The sequence below is a fragment of the Triticum urartu genome, chromosome 1A (assembly GCF_056163025.1).
Source record: "Triticum urartu cultivar PI428250 chromosome 1A, HENAU_Tu73, whole genome shotgun sequence".
Classification (NCBI taxonomy): domain Eukaryota; kingdom Viridiplantae; phylum Streptophyta; class Magnoliopsida; order Poales; family Poaceae; genus Triticum; species Triticum urartu.
This window is the reverse complement of record NC_141873.1, coordinates 99,085,964-99,101,214: the sequence shown is the minus strand read 5'-3', so window position 1 is coordinate 99,101,214 and position 15,251 is coordinate 99,085,964.

Below are 15,251 nucleotides of genomic sequence, written 5' to 3'. Positions count from 1 at the left end.
TTTCCTTCCACGCCAAGGAGAGTCCCACCAGGACACGGGTAGAGTCTTCTTCGGTCTTTGTATCTTCACAGCCCATCAGTCTGGCCCATGTCTAATAGGTCAGACGCCCGAGGACCCCTTAGTCCAGGACTCCCTCGCCCTCCCTTGCACTGCACAAATCAATCGAGCAGCACATCAATCAAGAAACCTGCACCTTGCTCAATCAGCCGAATGGACGAGGTGTATTTGAACCTCATACACTGGAGGCTTCAAGGGGCAGAGGCACAAGGGGGCAGTGGAGCAAGGTGAGGTCCATAGAGACCATAGAGAGCTCCACCGTCGGGTCCTGTTCCGTCGGCATGATCTTGCCATCCTCGTGCACAACCATCTCTCGCTTTAGGGCCAGGACATTACAAAGTTTTACCATCACATATTCATACTACTTCAAGATGCATTAAATTAACACATGCAAGTATCAAAAGGAAAGTCACGGCATGCATGCGTTGTAATTAATGCATCGGTAAACGCAAATTATTGAAATATATCAAGTGCACTGCTTTGATGTGTCTCATCAACTTGTACAACAAGGAGAAGTTTGATTACAACGCCCTCTCCCTCGCCCATGAGCATGGTGGCTCACAGGACTAGGAGAAGCTTTCGCTACACGCTCTCCCTCCCGCACGCGGTGGACATGTAGCAGTTCATTCGGTGTTAGATGGCCAGAAGCATACTAGTAGTACTCCACTGTAGTCGTACCATCATTGTTCGACTTCCCGAAGAGGCGAAGAGCCAAGCGCAACCCGGACACTCGTGTGGCAGTTTCATGTGTAGGGGAGGTAGTATAGTGACATAGTCTAGGATAGCGTGTATCGTGCCTCTAGGCTTAAAATCATTGGAGTCGGCTCCATGCTATGAGGCCGTCTCAAAGCATTTTTTGATTAAAATAAACTTCTGGCCCTACCTGTCATCCTGGTGATTGTAGTTTGTACGCTCATCTAGTCAAGTCAGGAATATATATTTTAATTTGTGGTGGGGTAAATGTTAGAGGTTGCAGCGAATATATTGTACACTGCGGGTCTTTTAGCCTAGTTTAGGGCCCAGCATGTGGGGCCAGTGCTATGTTGTGTCGCGTCAACTCATACAACGAGGAGAAGCTTGATTTTACCACTACATGCCCTCTCCCTCGCCCATGCGCGCGGTAGCTCGCAGATGAGGACATGCTTTTGCTTACTACAACAAGCTATCCCCCCGCACGTGGTGGACGGACATGCAGCAGTTGATTCGATACTGTAGAAGTAGTAACATCATTGTTCGTCTTCTCGAAGAGGCAAAGAGCCAAGAACAACCCTAACGTGGCAGTTGCGAACGCTCGCGTGGCAGTCTTTGTGTAGGGGTGGGGCGTGGTGCAAAGCCTTGGAGCATGCATATAACCAGGCTCTTGCATGAGACAAAATTTCCATGTAAGCAGGCTATAAGCCCACTATTGTACTTGCTCTTAATAATATAGCCCTATAAACTGGAAAGGAGGGACTACTCCCTCCGTTCCTAAATACTCCCTCTATTTTTATTTAGTCCTCGTATTAGCTTTGGTAAAAGTCAAGCTTTATAAACTTTGACCAAGTTTATAAAAAAATATTAACATAAGAAATAACAAATTAATACAATTAGATTTATTATTGAATGTACATTCACATCATATATATTTGTTATGATATATGTTTATATTATTTTTTATAAACTTGGTCAACCTTTATGAAAATTTGACTTCAATCAACTCTAATATGCAGAGTAAATAAAAACGGAGGGAGTATTTGCCTTTCTAGAGATTTCAACAAGTGACTACACCCTAAATGAGTACATACGGAACAAAATGAGTGAATCTACACCGTAAATAAATATGTAGTTCTCTCATTTTCCTCTCCACCTTGGTCGTGGTGCACAATATTGAGTATACTACTACTGACTAGTCACTTTCTGACATGCATTTACGTTGATACAACTTGAATGCCAACGAGGCAGAGGGTAGAGGTTCCCAAAATGTTGAACGGTCAATGATGCCTCCGCTTTCAATTAGCATGCAGAGGTAGGAGTAAGTAATTGGAGAAGCAGAATGGAGCTAGCATGATGTGAATGCAACATAGTTTGGACTCTCATATAAAGGCGCCCCACCACTCCTAGTCTCTACGCAACACCACCCACTCCAATCCAAGACCAAGACCAAGTGACCAGAAGCCACAAGCACCCATGGCGTCGATGGACGTGAGTAGCAGTCGGTTGTGCCGGATCGTCCCAGACGCCGGCCCGCGGCCCCGGATCACACAATGTTTCCATATGGTGCTGGCTACCGTCAGCGTCATAGCCCTCGTCGACGCCAGCTTCGCCTCTTGCATGTGCCAGATGATGGTCGACTCCATCTGCAAGTTCACCAACGTCAAGAAGCGCGCGGATGACCTTGTCGTACTGCTCTAGCCCGCGGGCCCAGGCTCCTCGTTGCCTGCCACCCTCATCGGCCTCCAAGGTGATGAACTCTTTGAAGCACTGGTGGCCCTGCAGCTGTCGGAGGTCGCGACAAAGAATGTGCACCTCGAGGCCGCGCTCGCCACGCAGCGCCTCGCCATGCAAGAAACCGTCAACCTGCACATCCACGTCTATGAGGAAATTTTCTACATAGGCCACTACAAGGCCAGCGAGGACAAAAAGACATTGGTCTTCTTCTAGTGGCTGAAATCTTTGGACACCATTGTTCAGAAGCACGTCGACCTGGCCACGAAAGCCGTTGCTACTTAGCCGCCATTCGATGGGCCAGTACCCTGAGTCGAGGAGGTGGACATCGTCGATGGATGCATCTTTCTTCTTTCCTCCTGTAACTACCACTGCATCGCCTTGTGGCCTTCATGTTCTATTAGTGTATGGCATTTTTATTCCAGACGTAACATTTTAACTTTGAGGTGGGGCCGTGGTTGAGAAAACCAACCATCGACAAATCCCCACCCCGCCCACCACGTGTCGGCTGAGTTAGAATTAGAAGAGAGAAATGAGGGAGAAGATCTAGGTGTAGCACGGACGCTGTTGTCAGATGGGACTCGTGTTGGTAGAATAGGAGTACTAAGTACTCATACCTCTTTTTTAAGGAAAAAGTAGTTGTACGTCTAGTACCACTAGCTGGGTGTGTGCGACCTATACCTATCATCACTTTAGGTCTCGTTTTTGAACCACAGCTACGCTTCATAGTACATATTTTTTCATGCATTTATCCTCCTATATGTACTCCTAGGCTATTTCCACGTGCTCCCTTTCGCCGACATGTGGGACATTGAGCATCTGGGTCGTAGTGCATGCATGATTCGGAGCATATGCAACCATGCTGGCGTACTTTACATTTCAGACGTCACGAATTACATGCAAACCCCCCGCAGAAGAATAAATAAATAAATGAATTACTACATGCAAACCAAATTATTTTCCTAGAAACCGGAGCACCTTCATTAAATTTGTGACCTACACATTAATAAAAAATGATCGGACCTAAACCATTCTAAGGGCCTCTTTGATTCGCAGGATATTGAAAACACAGGAATGGGGACAGTATGATGGCGATGAAATGAGCAGAGGAGGAAGAGGAGTAGTACTGTACATGCTACCAACTGGATTGTAGGACATTATTTTTTATGGCCATATCAGCACATTGTTTTCTATGGTCTATCGCCGGCTGGTTCACTGGGTTGTCGTGGTTCGCACTCCTCCGACGGGAGTAGTAGTACTAGTATATACACTATATATACCACATGATTCTTTGCTCCTTCTTACGTACTTCGCCGACATGTGGGAGTGCCAGCATCCAGGTCGACATGTCATGCACCATATTAGAGTTGGGAACGGAAGGGGGGTATCACCCCGGTCGTAGCGCTAGTAATTCATGACTATAGTGAGTAGTCATATCACAAGACCCCGTGTTTCCAGCAGTAACGCACCGTTAAATCGCACAACAGTACCTTTCCAGCAGTAAGTTGAATCCGCTACTCCCTCACCCTCCTCGCCTCTCTGTCAAACCGCCTACGCGAAAACTGTCGCGCGTACAGCCCGGGAAAATCCCCTTCCTCAACTTTTAAATGTAAACCGTGCATGTGTTTATACATATAGGTTACTTCAAAGTACTGAGTCCATTAATGCAATGTGGTCAAACTGTACCATCGATACCTCAAAGCCAAAATAGTCCGAGCTTGTTCTTTCTATATAAATACTAGTACTATATGTATATTCACCCGTGGGGTTGTTCAATGAATGGAGGTCCGGGGAGCACAAGTGAACAATACTACTACTAGTAAGTAGGAGTCGTACAGTTAGTCACATTAAATAGAGAGTTTCTTTTCTTTAATGCCACGTACACAAATTGAAACGCTTGTTGTGGAGAGAAAAAGATAATCACTCCACTATATATATAGGCAGGGGCCTGAGCGCTTGCTTTACTAGGGTTGCTCTCTTCATTCTCTCATCCTCTACAGATCTAAACAAGACAGCGGTAGCGACATTTTCTCTATGCTCACCGCTGGTCATAGATCCGGACGGATCCCTTCGGCCGGTGTGTGTAGAGGACTAGGTGCATTGTTCATGCGGTCATCGGCGGCAAGGGAGGAAACCCACCGCTGTCGACGGGTCCCGATCCTCTGCCCGTGTCGTTCTCTCCGACACTTTGCCGGCTCGGGAGGTCCTCCGACCCTTCTTCCTCCCTGTCGTATTGTGCACAGATCCGACGTGCCGCCGCAAACACCCCATTGACCCTCGGGTATAAGTTCTTCAAAAGCAGCCTTACCCTACTGCCCCAGCTCCCCATGTGTCTGCATGTGCACCTTTTTCTACTTCCATCAGCTCTGCCAAAGCCACCTAAATTTTTAGTATTATTGTAGGTAAAGCTACTTCATGCAGTCAAATCTAGGACTTTGTTCAAACAACAAAGAAAGGGGGGAAGTCGTAGCATGAATCTAGGACTTGATTCAAAGAGTAAATAACAGGGGGAAAGTAGTAGAGACTGGATACCCAACCGGTCTCTTGGTTGAAAAGGGAAATAAAGGGAAAAGGCAGTACAAACTGGATAAGGAATAGATCTATTATTGGTTGAAAAAATGATAGAAAGAGGTGGCTGGTGGAAAATTCAACAGAGTATGTCCAGGATTAGATTTGCTGCCCTCACATAGCAAAAGGTCTCCAGGATTAGATTTGCTGCCCTCATAGAGTATGAACAGACTCGACATCACCACCTTATACCTCCTTGTAGGTACATTGTGCTGATGTGTCCATTGTCGCATGTCCTTATATCAACTTTTTGTTGTTGTTAATGTAAGGGCACATGTAAAATGAAGCGATCACACTGTTACCTTAAGGACATGTCTAACCGGTGTTATTGTTAATCTAATGCCTCCAGTGATATGAAGCAGTTAAACTGGGTTACAAATGGTACTCCTGCTGTTTTCTCCAGTATGATAAGTAAGTTGCTTCTTTACGCTGCTGAGTGTCCTAGTGTCCCCACGGTCCCATTCTTTAGCCGTTGTTGATCTACTGTATCTGGTAAACAAGCAATGCCACCATTAAAGTAATCCCATATTTGACGAATGTCATTGTTGACTGTAAAGCTTTCGGTAACATGAAGCATTGCTGACGTTTTAAAACCTCTATTGTCCTTGCGTGATTGCCATGAACATAATCAAGATGCTTCTTTTCATTTCATGTATGTTTTGTATCTTGTTATTGACCATCAACTATTTTCTTTCTATCTTTTTGTGCAGATAGGGATATCCATTTCACCTTGTTGCTATAGTGACCTTTTGGTGACCTACACAAAACACTTTTTTTTGGAATGAGTGTCTTGTGCAGTTCAACTAAAATGTCACGTGGGAAACATCTCTCAATTTTGGTGGAACTGCACAAAATGGTGATTGGAGTTTCCAAAATCTCCATCAAATTCTGCTGGTAATCTCGTGCAACATTTTATTAGCCTTTGGAAGATGATCCATCACTGTCACCACAATGGCACTTTATTTTAGTGGAACTGCACAAAAGGATAAGCAAATTATAGTTGCACCTTACATGAGTAGGACAACCAACCTTAATGTTGCTTAATTTTAGTGCAACTACTAAAGAAGAACCTAACACCTCACGAGAGCAAGTACTTCTTGCTAGCTTAATGATGCAATCTTTGCTTCATTTAAGGTGAACTGCATAAAAAGCCGCATGAATTGAATCATCGAGTGGAGCTGCAGGTTGACTTCAACTAGTGCCACTATTATAGTAATCATGTTGTTTCTTATCTGGGCAAATAGGAATACTCAACTACAGATATTGTGATGGTCAAGAGCATTCACCAAGTTCTTGGGTTGTATGACACGGCTAGCCAAGATGGATTTAATCCCGATATTCACTTTATCAAAAGGCTCTAATGGGTTGGTTCTGAATCTTGCAAGCTGGGAATCAATGAGATGTGTGGGCATCTTTGTTGTACTTATTATTTGAATGTTATTTGTTGGTTCTGAATCTTGCAAGTTGGGAATCAATGAGATGTGTAGGCATTTTTGTTCTACTTATTATTTGAATCTTATTTGTTGGTTCTGAATCTTGCAAGCTGGGAAACACGACATGATGATGCAGAGGACAACAACCATAACAAACAGTTCAAACTTGATAGTATTATCTTTGTGAAAGTGCGACAAATGTGCTGATCGTGTGCGTCCTGAGAATAATAATTCTAATTGTTGTGCATGTTGATCTCGTGGCACTGATAGAACGAGCCAATGCATTGCTTGTGTTAAGAATAAATTTTAATTAAATTTAAGTAAAGTGACCACTAACACTTGTTATTACAGTACCAATATAGACCCGCTCGTGAACCAACGTGTGGCCGGAATAGGTTTCTTAGGAGGCATTTGAATGCGCCGAGGGTGCATGTTCTGCCGGGCGTGCAGCGGGCGAGGGAGGGGTAGTAACTGTTGTCGCCTGTACACACTCAGTTTACTATTGAATCTAGTTCCCCAAGAGATGAAAAATGAACTGCTGCCGCCGCCTACCCACTCATTCACTTGAAGAGACTCCAATGGCGATCCGAGGGGTGAGCTTGCTGGATATGGACTTCAGCAAGCAGTTCACCTTTGGGTTTGCCGTTCAGTCCCATGGCTGCACCAAGTTGAATGCGATGTACACCAATGATCCAGACTCGGTGAAGCTCTGTCTCACTGAGTTCAAGTAGTACCTACAGGACAAGAAAGAACAAGGTCGCAAGACTAGACCTTGTGCCTATCCATTTGTCTCCTGACAGGGACTAGCGGATCGCCGTCGCCCAGATATGCGTGCAGGATGAGGTTCTCGTCTACCACTTCTGTAGGGCCATCAGAGGTTCTGGAGCATTCGCCCGTTTCATCGGCAGCGCCGACTACACCTTCATTACATTGGAGAGAACAAAGAACGCGATGATTCGGCCATCTAGTGCAACAAGCTTGTCGACATCCAGAAGCAATACAAGATCATCGGCAACGGGCAGGAGAAGGACTCTGTGGTTGACCTCACCAAGACCATCATCGACCCCTACTATGCCAACATGAAAGAAGACAATGATACCAAGGACCTGAACACATGGAAGGTACCTCTGAATCTAGCCTACATAACCTACGCAGCCAAGGACGCATACGCATGCTACGACATGTACATGTGGATCTTGGACATGAGGGCGTGTCTGCTTCCCGTAACCCACGAGTACACGGACAGCCACAACGACATGATCAAGCATGCCAGGAAGTTCTAGATGATGTACTTTATCTGCTTATGCACCTTTCTCATATGAGTGTTTCATGCATTAACCTATGTGTCCTAATATATTTCGTCTAAGAACCCATTAACCTGTTTGCTTTTTAGTGGTTATTTGCTTATGTATGTAACTAGTTCACTGGGCTTCCGTGCTTTGAATCTCCTTCCTCCCAACATATTACCCTTCTCAGGTGGACCTAGTAGGTCTCGTACATAGACATCTGGGACCAACCACCTATCCATTTATATTTCTTTATTTTGTTCAATCTTCCGTCCTCTTCCTATACAGCGACTAGCAGTGCTGCCGCGCACGCCTCGGTGACCCATCATAGCCTATGGAGTGTGCCAGACCATCCCTCTACTCCCCCACATTGTCCGATGGCGGCAGCTCCACCGGCCCACCCTGCACCTGAACAAGTCAACCCTCATACTCCCATCCGCCTGAGTCTTCCCCCGCTCTGGTTAGTTTGGTCCGAGGTCTCGACGTCGTCCTCTGCCTTGGTGCTCTCGCCGCGACACCGCCGTCTGTTGCTACTTCTTGAGCTTGCATTGGTTTTTCCCTTGAAGAGGAAGGGGTGATGCAGCAAAGTAGAGATAAGTATTTCCCTCAGTTTGAGAACCAAGGTACCAATCCAACAGGAGACAACGAACAAGTCACCGAATACCTGCACAAACAAACAAACAACTTGCACCCAACGCGATAAAGGGGTTGTCAATCCCTTCATGGTTACTTGCAAAAGTGAGATCTGATAGAGATAGATAAACGGTAAAGTAAATATTTTTGGTTTATAGATCGGAAAGTAAAAGATTGCAAAAAGAGTAAATCAGAAACTAAAATAATAGATCGAAAACTGAAAGTGCTAGTTATCGACTAGAGGGGGATGAATAGGCGATTTTTATGAAAGTCTTTAGTACATGGGGGTTTTGAAGACAAACAATAGAAATGAACCTATTAACGTGCAGCGGAAGGTAGACGACCCTAGACAAGCCATAGTCAAGTAAGCAATGAAGTGAAAGTACGAAGACAATCAACAGCTAGGTAGTATGGATCAAGATGGAAGATAGTATGAAGCCAGACAACAATAGTCTTCACCCAGTGAAGTCAATCATATTATGCAAGCAGACAATGACTTCACGAAGACAAAATGTAAGTAAAGAGAGAGGTAAGGATAGAACCAGTTGCTTGGTGAGGACAGATATTTGTTTGACCAGTTCCAGTTGCCGTGACAACTGTACGTCTGGTTAGGGAGGTTGAGATTCAACTCAGAAGACCGCATCTTCACCTTATTCCCCTTGAGCTAAGGACACACAGTCCTCGCCCAATCACTCTGGTAAGTCTTCAAAGTAGAATTCCAAAACTTCACAGACTTCGTTCACCGGCGATCCACAATGACTCTTGGATGCTCAGAACGCGATGCCTAACCAGCTGGAGGATTCACTATCCTCAAGTGTAATAAGTCTTCAGATCATGCAGACTGAAAACTTCAGTGATGCCTAACACTATTTGGCTCTGGGTGTTTAGAGCTTTGTCCTTGCAAGGATTTCTCTCTCAAAAGCTTTGGAGGTGGGTTGCTCTCAAACGACAAAAGCCGTTCACTAACTCTGAGCAGCCACCAATTTATGGTGTAGGGGGTGGGCTATTTATAGCCACGAGGCAACCCGACCTGATTTGTCCGAAATGACCCTTGGTCACTAAGGAACTGACACGTGTCTAACGGTCAGATTTCAAACACACGTGGCAGCTTGACTTGGGCTACAAGTAAAGATGACTTATCCAGCTCTAGATAAGATTTGCTCTCGTTGCCTTCGCTCGAAGACATAGGATTTGGTTGAGCATCACTTCAGTCACTCTGACTTTGTTCACTTGGACACCACTTAACAGTACGGTGGTTCCTATGACTCAACAAAGAAGAAAAGGAAACTACGAAACAACTGTCTTCGCAATCCATAGTCTTCATACGATGTCTTCTGATGTCATAGTCTTCAATGTGAAACTCTTCACAGACCACTATTGTCTTCAATGTCTTCACACATTTTTAGGGGTCATCTCTGGTAGGTAAACCAAATCAATGAGGGACTACTACCCGTGTTATCCTGCAATTCTCACAAACACATTAGTCCCTCAACCAGGTTTGTCGTCAATACTCCAAAACCAGCTAGGGGTGGCACTAGATGCACTTACAATCTCCCCCTCTTTGGCGATTGATGACAAACTGGTTGAAGTTTTCAACGGGGACAAAAGTATGTGAAATTGTAAGGATAATGTATTGTCTTCATAAGTAGCAGAAGGCTCCCCCTGAAGATGTGCATATAAATAGCTTGCGTTTGAATGCAAATGCGCACGGAAGGTTTTACTTGTGGAGATCCCCTTTTAACTTATGAAGATAACTCATCATGCAGGAACGAATATAATGAAGATAATGACATGCACAATGAAAAATGGACGTCTGCGGAATGACTTTGTGAGGAATTTATCATTGCACAACATAGTTAACAGAAAAAGCTAGCAGACGACCATCAAGTTTAACTGTTACAACTCAAAGAACCAAAGTATCAAAAGCGAGAGTTGTAAACACTTGGCAATAAGTATAGCAACCACCCAATAATGACCCGCTTGAAGACTATCAACTCAAATGCTTCTCCCCATTTTGTCAGTAAGGAACAAAAAGGTTTGAAGACATAGAGCTCTACTCGTTCCCATGAGCAGGTGAAGTTTCAAGGTCGACGTCATAGTCCGGTGGTGCAGAAGAACTTGGTGCAGTGTCGATTCGAGGCGAAGTTGTAGTTGGTGAAGTAGCATCATCTTTGTCATCGATGACTCTGGCATCGACAGTTGCCGCTGAGGAGGAGTACTCAGAGTCTTCGAGTGAGGGAGTCTGATGCAAGCGATTGTTCCTGGGAGGAGTAGAATCAAATTTGAATCACTCTGTGAAGCCATCATGTTGAAGATCATTTTCAAAGCTTAGCAATGTCAGACTCTTCCATGACCGCCGACAGGTTTCATGTGTGACAAAGGCATTCTTGGTGGTTAGATTGCGAATTCGATTAACATCCACCAAGAGGCTCTGCCTCTGACGCTTGAGCCAGTCATGATGCTTGTCCTGTTTCTGATGCAATTCCACGAGAAGCTCTCGGTCATTGAGAGCGCGAGAGTGCTTCCGAGGCCTTTGAGCCATGGTGCTTTCAGTGGCTTTAGTGTTTGCATGACGAGGTGCATGAGTGTTACCAGCCAAGGGATAAACACGAGTGGCAGCAAGAACTCCTTCAATGGGTTGAGTGAAGCTTTGGTGATCTGCATTGTGAAGATATATAGACTCCTTGGCAGGTTCAGGGTAGATGGCTTCTACAGACATATCAACCTTGGGAAAGAAGATAAGGTGGTTGCGCGCAGAGGGCTGATAGTTGATAGTAGAGTGAAGCTTAATGAGGTGCATTACCCATGGAGCATAAAATTCCAGACCAAACAAATTAGAGCCAGATGCAGCAAGTTGCCTGATGAAGAAATCCTGAGCATTGAAGCTGATGCCATTTGAGAGATAGGAAACCAATGTCTTCATGGCTCCTTCAAGCTTCGCTGTAGCAGAATGTCCTTTGACAGGCCAGAGAGTTTGCCTTGCGATATGATAGATGGTTTGAGGCAGATACTCCAGGTCGTCAACAAAGAATTCCTTTGGATATTCAACATCTTGTGGCAGTGGCTTCATCATACTCAACATTTGGCTCATGTTCGGCTCAGGCTTCTGGAATATTCTCTCCAAAGCATACCTGTGTAGCTGACAGCCAGGTTCATAGTATTCACCTGGAGTGGGCAGGGCAGTAAGCTCAATTTTATCTTCGGCTTTGGAGTGAAGAGTGTCATAGAATTGTAGCCGCGAATGTGAAGAGTGGCATAGAATTGTAGCAGAAGCTCCTCATTCCAATTTTCTTTGTCGGTCACAAACTACAGAAGACCAGCATCTTTGAAGTAGTCTAGTTCTTCTTCCAAGTAGGGCAGGCTAGAGATGGCTTCGCAGCCTAGACGCATATGAGGAAAAATGCGCCCTTGATTGTATAAGACACAAGAATAATAACTGCGTTGTTGATAGCTCCAGAACCGATCTGATGAACTCCTTGGCTGCGAATATGGGTTCTTGGCACTATCAAAGAAGGTGGTGTGTGCTTTGAAGCCATTCACATTGAATGATCCTGGCGAAGTCGCAGTACCTGGAAACCTTCACAGCCTGGGCTTTGGCTTCTAGAACTGAGGCCTGTGCTCCAGATGATAGGCAAACTGTGGTCCGGGAGCAGGCGGAGGAACCAGAATGGGCCAACAAACGGTGACAAGCTGACCATGTTCGTATGATTGCTCAATGGTGTGAGGTCTTGGAGGTGGTACAGGAGCAAAGGCATTGACTTCAAGCTGCAGATTTTCTTCAGGTGCAACATTGGCTTTAGGCACCGTATTCACTTCAGGTGCCACATTAGCTTCATCCATGACATTTCAACCTCCACTTGAGTAGCTGGAGGGTCGGGCACAAACTCGTTCTCCTCGAGAACAACTTCTGGGTTGATAGGGGGTGTGGCAATACGCTCTTCTTCGTGATGGGGTTCTTCTTGGTCATCGGCTGATGCAGCCGGAATGTCTTCAGCAGATTTGGCTTCAAACTCAGAGACGTTCATAGTTGGAGTGGCATCAGGAAACACTTGTCGTGCCATTGAGTTGTTTTGCACTTCTCCTTCTGGAACACTCGGCATGGCGACCTGTGGCCTAGGGCCTTTGCTAAGCCTGCGCAATGCAGGCGACGCCTTTGGAGATGGGGTGGTCTTCACCATGTAATTTTCATCGTCAAGTACCGGAGTGGTAACTTGAGGAGGGGGAGTACTGGGTGTGTCTTGGCTTGGTGTGTCTTGGGTGTGATCAGCCCATGATACATCCTGAGCAATTGGCGTCAATGGACGACCAATGCTGAGAAGTTCGCTATTCGTGAGAATAGGCGATGATACTGGTTGGCGCTCGATCTGAGGAAGGACTTCATCATCATCTACATTGTCATGATGACCAATGTCTTCAGCTGTGATGGGATCAGCAGCTGGAATGTCTTCATCTTCAAGAGCCTCTGTGGAAGCAGGCTCATGAAGTACTAGCTGACGTTCTTGGTTGTTGGATGTAGGACGAACAACTGAGATGGGTTCGACAAGGAGGGGCTCTGTGGGAGTAGCCCGATCCTTTTTCGAGGACTTTGTCTTCCACTTCTTGGGCTGTGGGGTATCATCAGTGGCATTTTTGTTCTTGCGCTTTCTAGCTTCGGCCTCAGCTGCCCTTGTCTTCTTCAGTTTTGAACAGCTTTGGGGACCTCAGGCTTCGAGCCTGCCATGCTGGCAGGGAAGACAATGCTAGGTGCTTCCTGCCTTACTTCTTTAGTGCGCCCTACAGCAGACTTCTTCTTCTTCTTGGCAGCCATTCCGGGGTCGATGCCAGGGCACCCCAATGACTTGCGCTTCTCAGCCTCATTGTGCGCTTGCACACTCTTCTCAGCAAAGTATTTCATTCTCTCTCTGGAACCTTTAGCTTCCTCGTGTTTCTGGTGAAACTACTCCTTGAGCTCATGCAGCAACTGCTTGAAGCTTTGAACATCCGCCATGCTGAAATTGGCCATGTTCCTCTTGAACTGAGCTTTCTCATGATCAATCTTGTTCTTCAGTTCAACTATCTTCTGAGCCAGAGCCAGCTCAGTAGAAATGGCACTGTGGAAAGAAACACTGATGCCAATTGGAAGCTCAAGGTCATCGATGTTGATGCTGGGGTTTTCAAACCATTCATCAATGAAGTTGTTCAAGATATTCACATCAAACAGGGGCGGATCATTGAAGATCTCCGCCACCTCCTTGGTCTTTATGAGCATCTCAAGAGCATCATCACCAAGATCGTCGTCGCGGGACAGATCAATGGTTGCTTCTTCATTCCGCAAGATATCAGCTTGGGTCAGTTCTTGCCCAGAGCGCTGGATGAGCTTCATCTGCTTTGAAGACTTCTCGGTCTTCTTGGAGATGTGAGAAAGATCTTCAGATTGCACACTTGCTTCAGGTGGTGCAGTGGCCAGTGGCTTCACATGCGAAGCTTTAGGTGCAGCAGAGAGTTTTAAAGCCTTTGGTTTCTTCTGCTTTTGTTGCTTAGGTGGAGCTGGCGCTTCATCAGTGTCAGTGTCATTATTAGAGTGCTCCACGGCTGCCCCCTGAACAACAATGTGAGTGAGGAGACCGTCGAGGTTGTAGAAAGGCCCGATGATATCGGGTTCAGCATCACGAGTGCCATCAGCCCGAGGAGCAGATGGACCGGGGTTAAAGTCGAGTCCAAGGTCCTTCTTGTTCTTCTTGGCAGACTCTTTGGCAAACTAGAAGTTGCGCTTGAAGAGATTGTCTTCACGACACCATAGCAAACTGGATGGGTTGGCATTTTCAGGTTGTGGTCCTCGGACCATGCAAGGATAGAAACCTTGAGCTGTGGCTTCGGACTTGGACTTGGGCTGAAGACCTTTGTATACAATATCTCCCCAGGGGCCCTTGATGGCATTCTTTTCAGCATATTCGGGAGTGGCAAATTTGTACTTGAACCATTCCTCTGCCCAATATCTTTGAAAACCATTGGATTCGATTCTTGCATTCCCCATGGGTCTCTTCAGGATCTGACTTGTATAGTTCAAAGAGATCTGGTCCTTGGCTGTGTCCCCACGGCGCTGTCTGCCACCCTTTCTTGCTGACTTTTCTGTCGCCATGAAGTTCAGACTGAATGGCTTCATAACTTGCAAAGGCTTTCGTCTGCTGGTCAGACAGGAACTGGCTTCGGGAGAATTGATATGACGTTGTAAGAACTCTGCAAATGAATGCAGACTATGAGAACCAAGGGATTCTCCCACGGACATGTATGATGACCCACAAGTATAGGGGATCTATTGTAGTCCTTTTGATAAGTTAGAGTGTCGAACCCAACGAGGAGCAGAAGGAAATGATAAGCGGTTTCCAGCAAGGTATTCTCTGCAAGTACTGAAATAACTGGTAACAGATAGTTTTGTGATAGGATAATTTGTAACGAGCAACAAGTGACAAAAGTAAATAAAGTGCAGCAAGGTGGCCCAATACTTTTTGTAGCAAAGGACAAGCCTGGACAAACTCTTATATAGAGAAAAGCGCTCCCGAGGACACATGGGAATATAGTGAAGCTAGTTTTCATCACGTTCATATGATTCACATTCAGTACTTTGATAATTTGGTATGTGGGTGGACCGGTGCTTGGGTACTGTCCTTGGACAAGCATCCCACTTATGATTAACCTCTATTGCAAGCATCCGCAACTACAACAAAACTATTAAGGTAAACCTAACCATAGCATGAAACATATGGATCCAAATCGGCCCCTTATGAAGCAACGCATAAACTAGGGTTTAAGCTTCTGTCACTCTAGCAACCATCATCTACTTATTACTTCCCAATGCCTTCCTCTAGGCCCA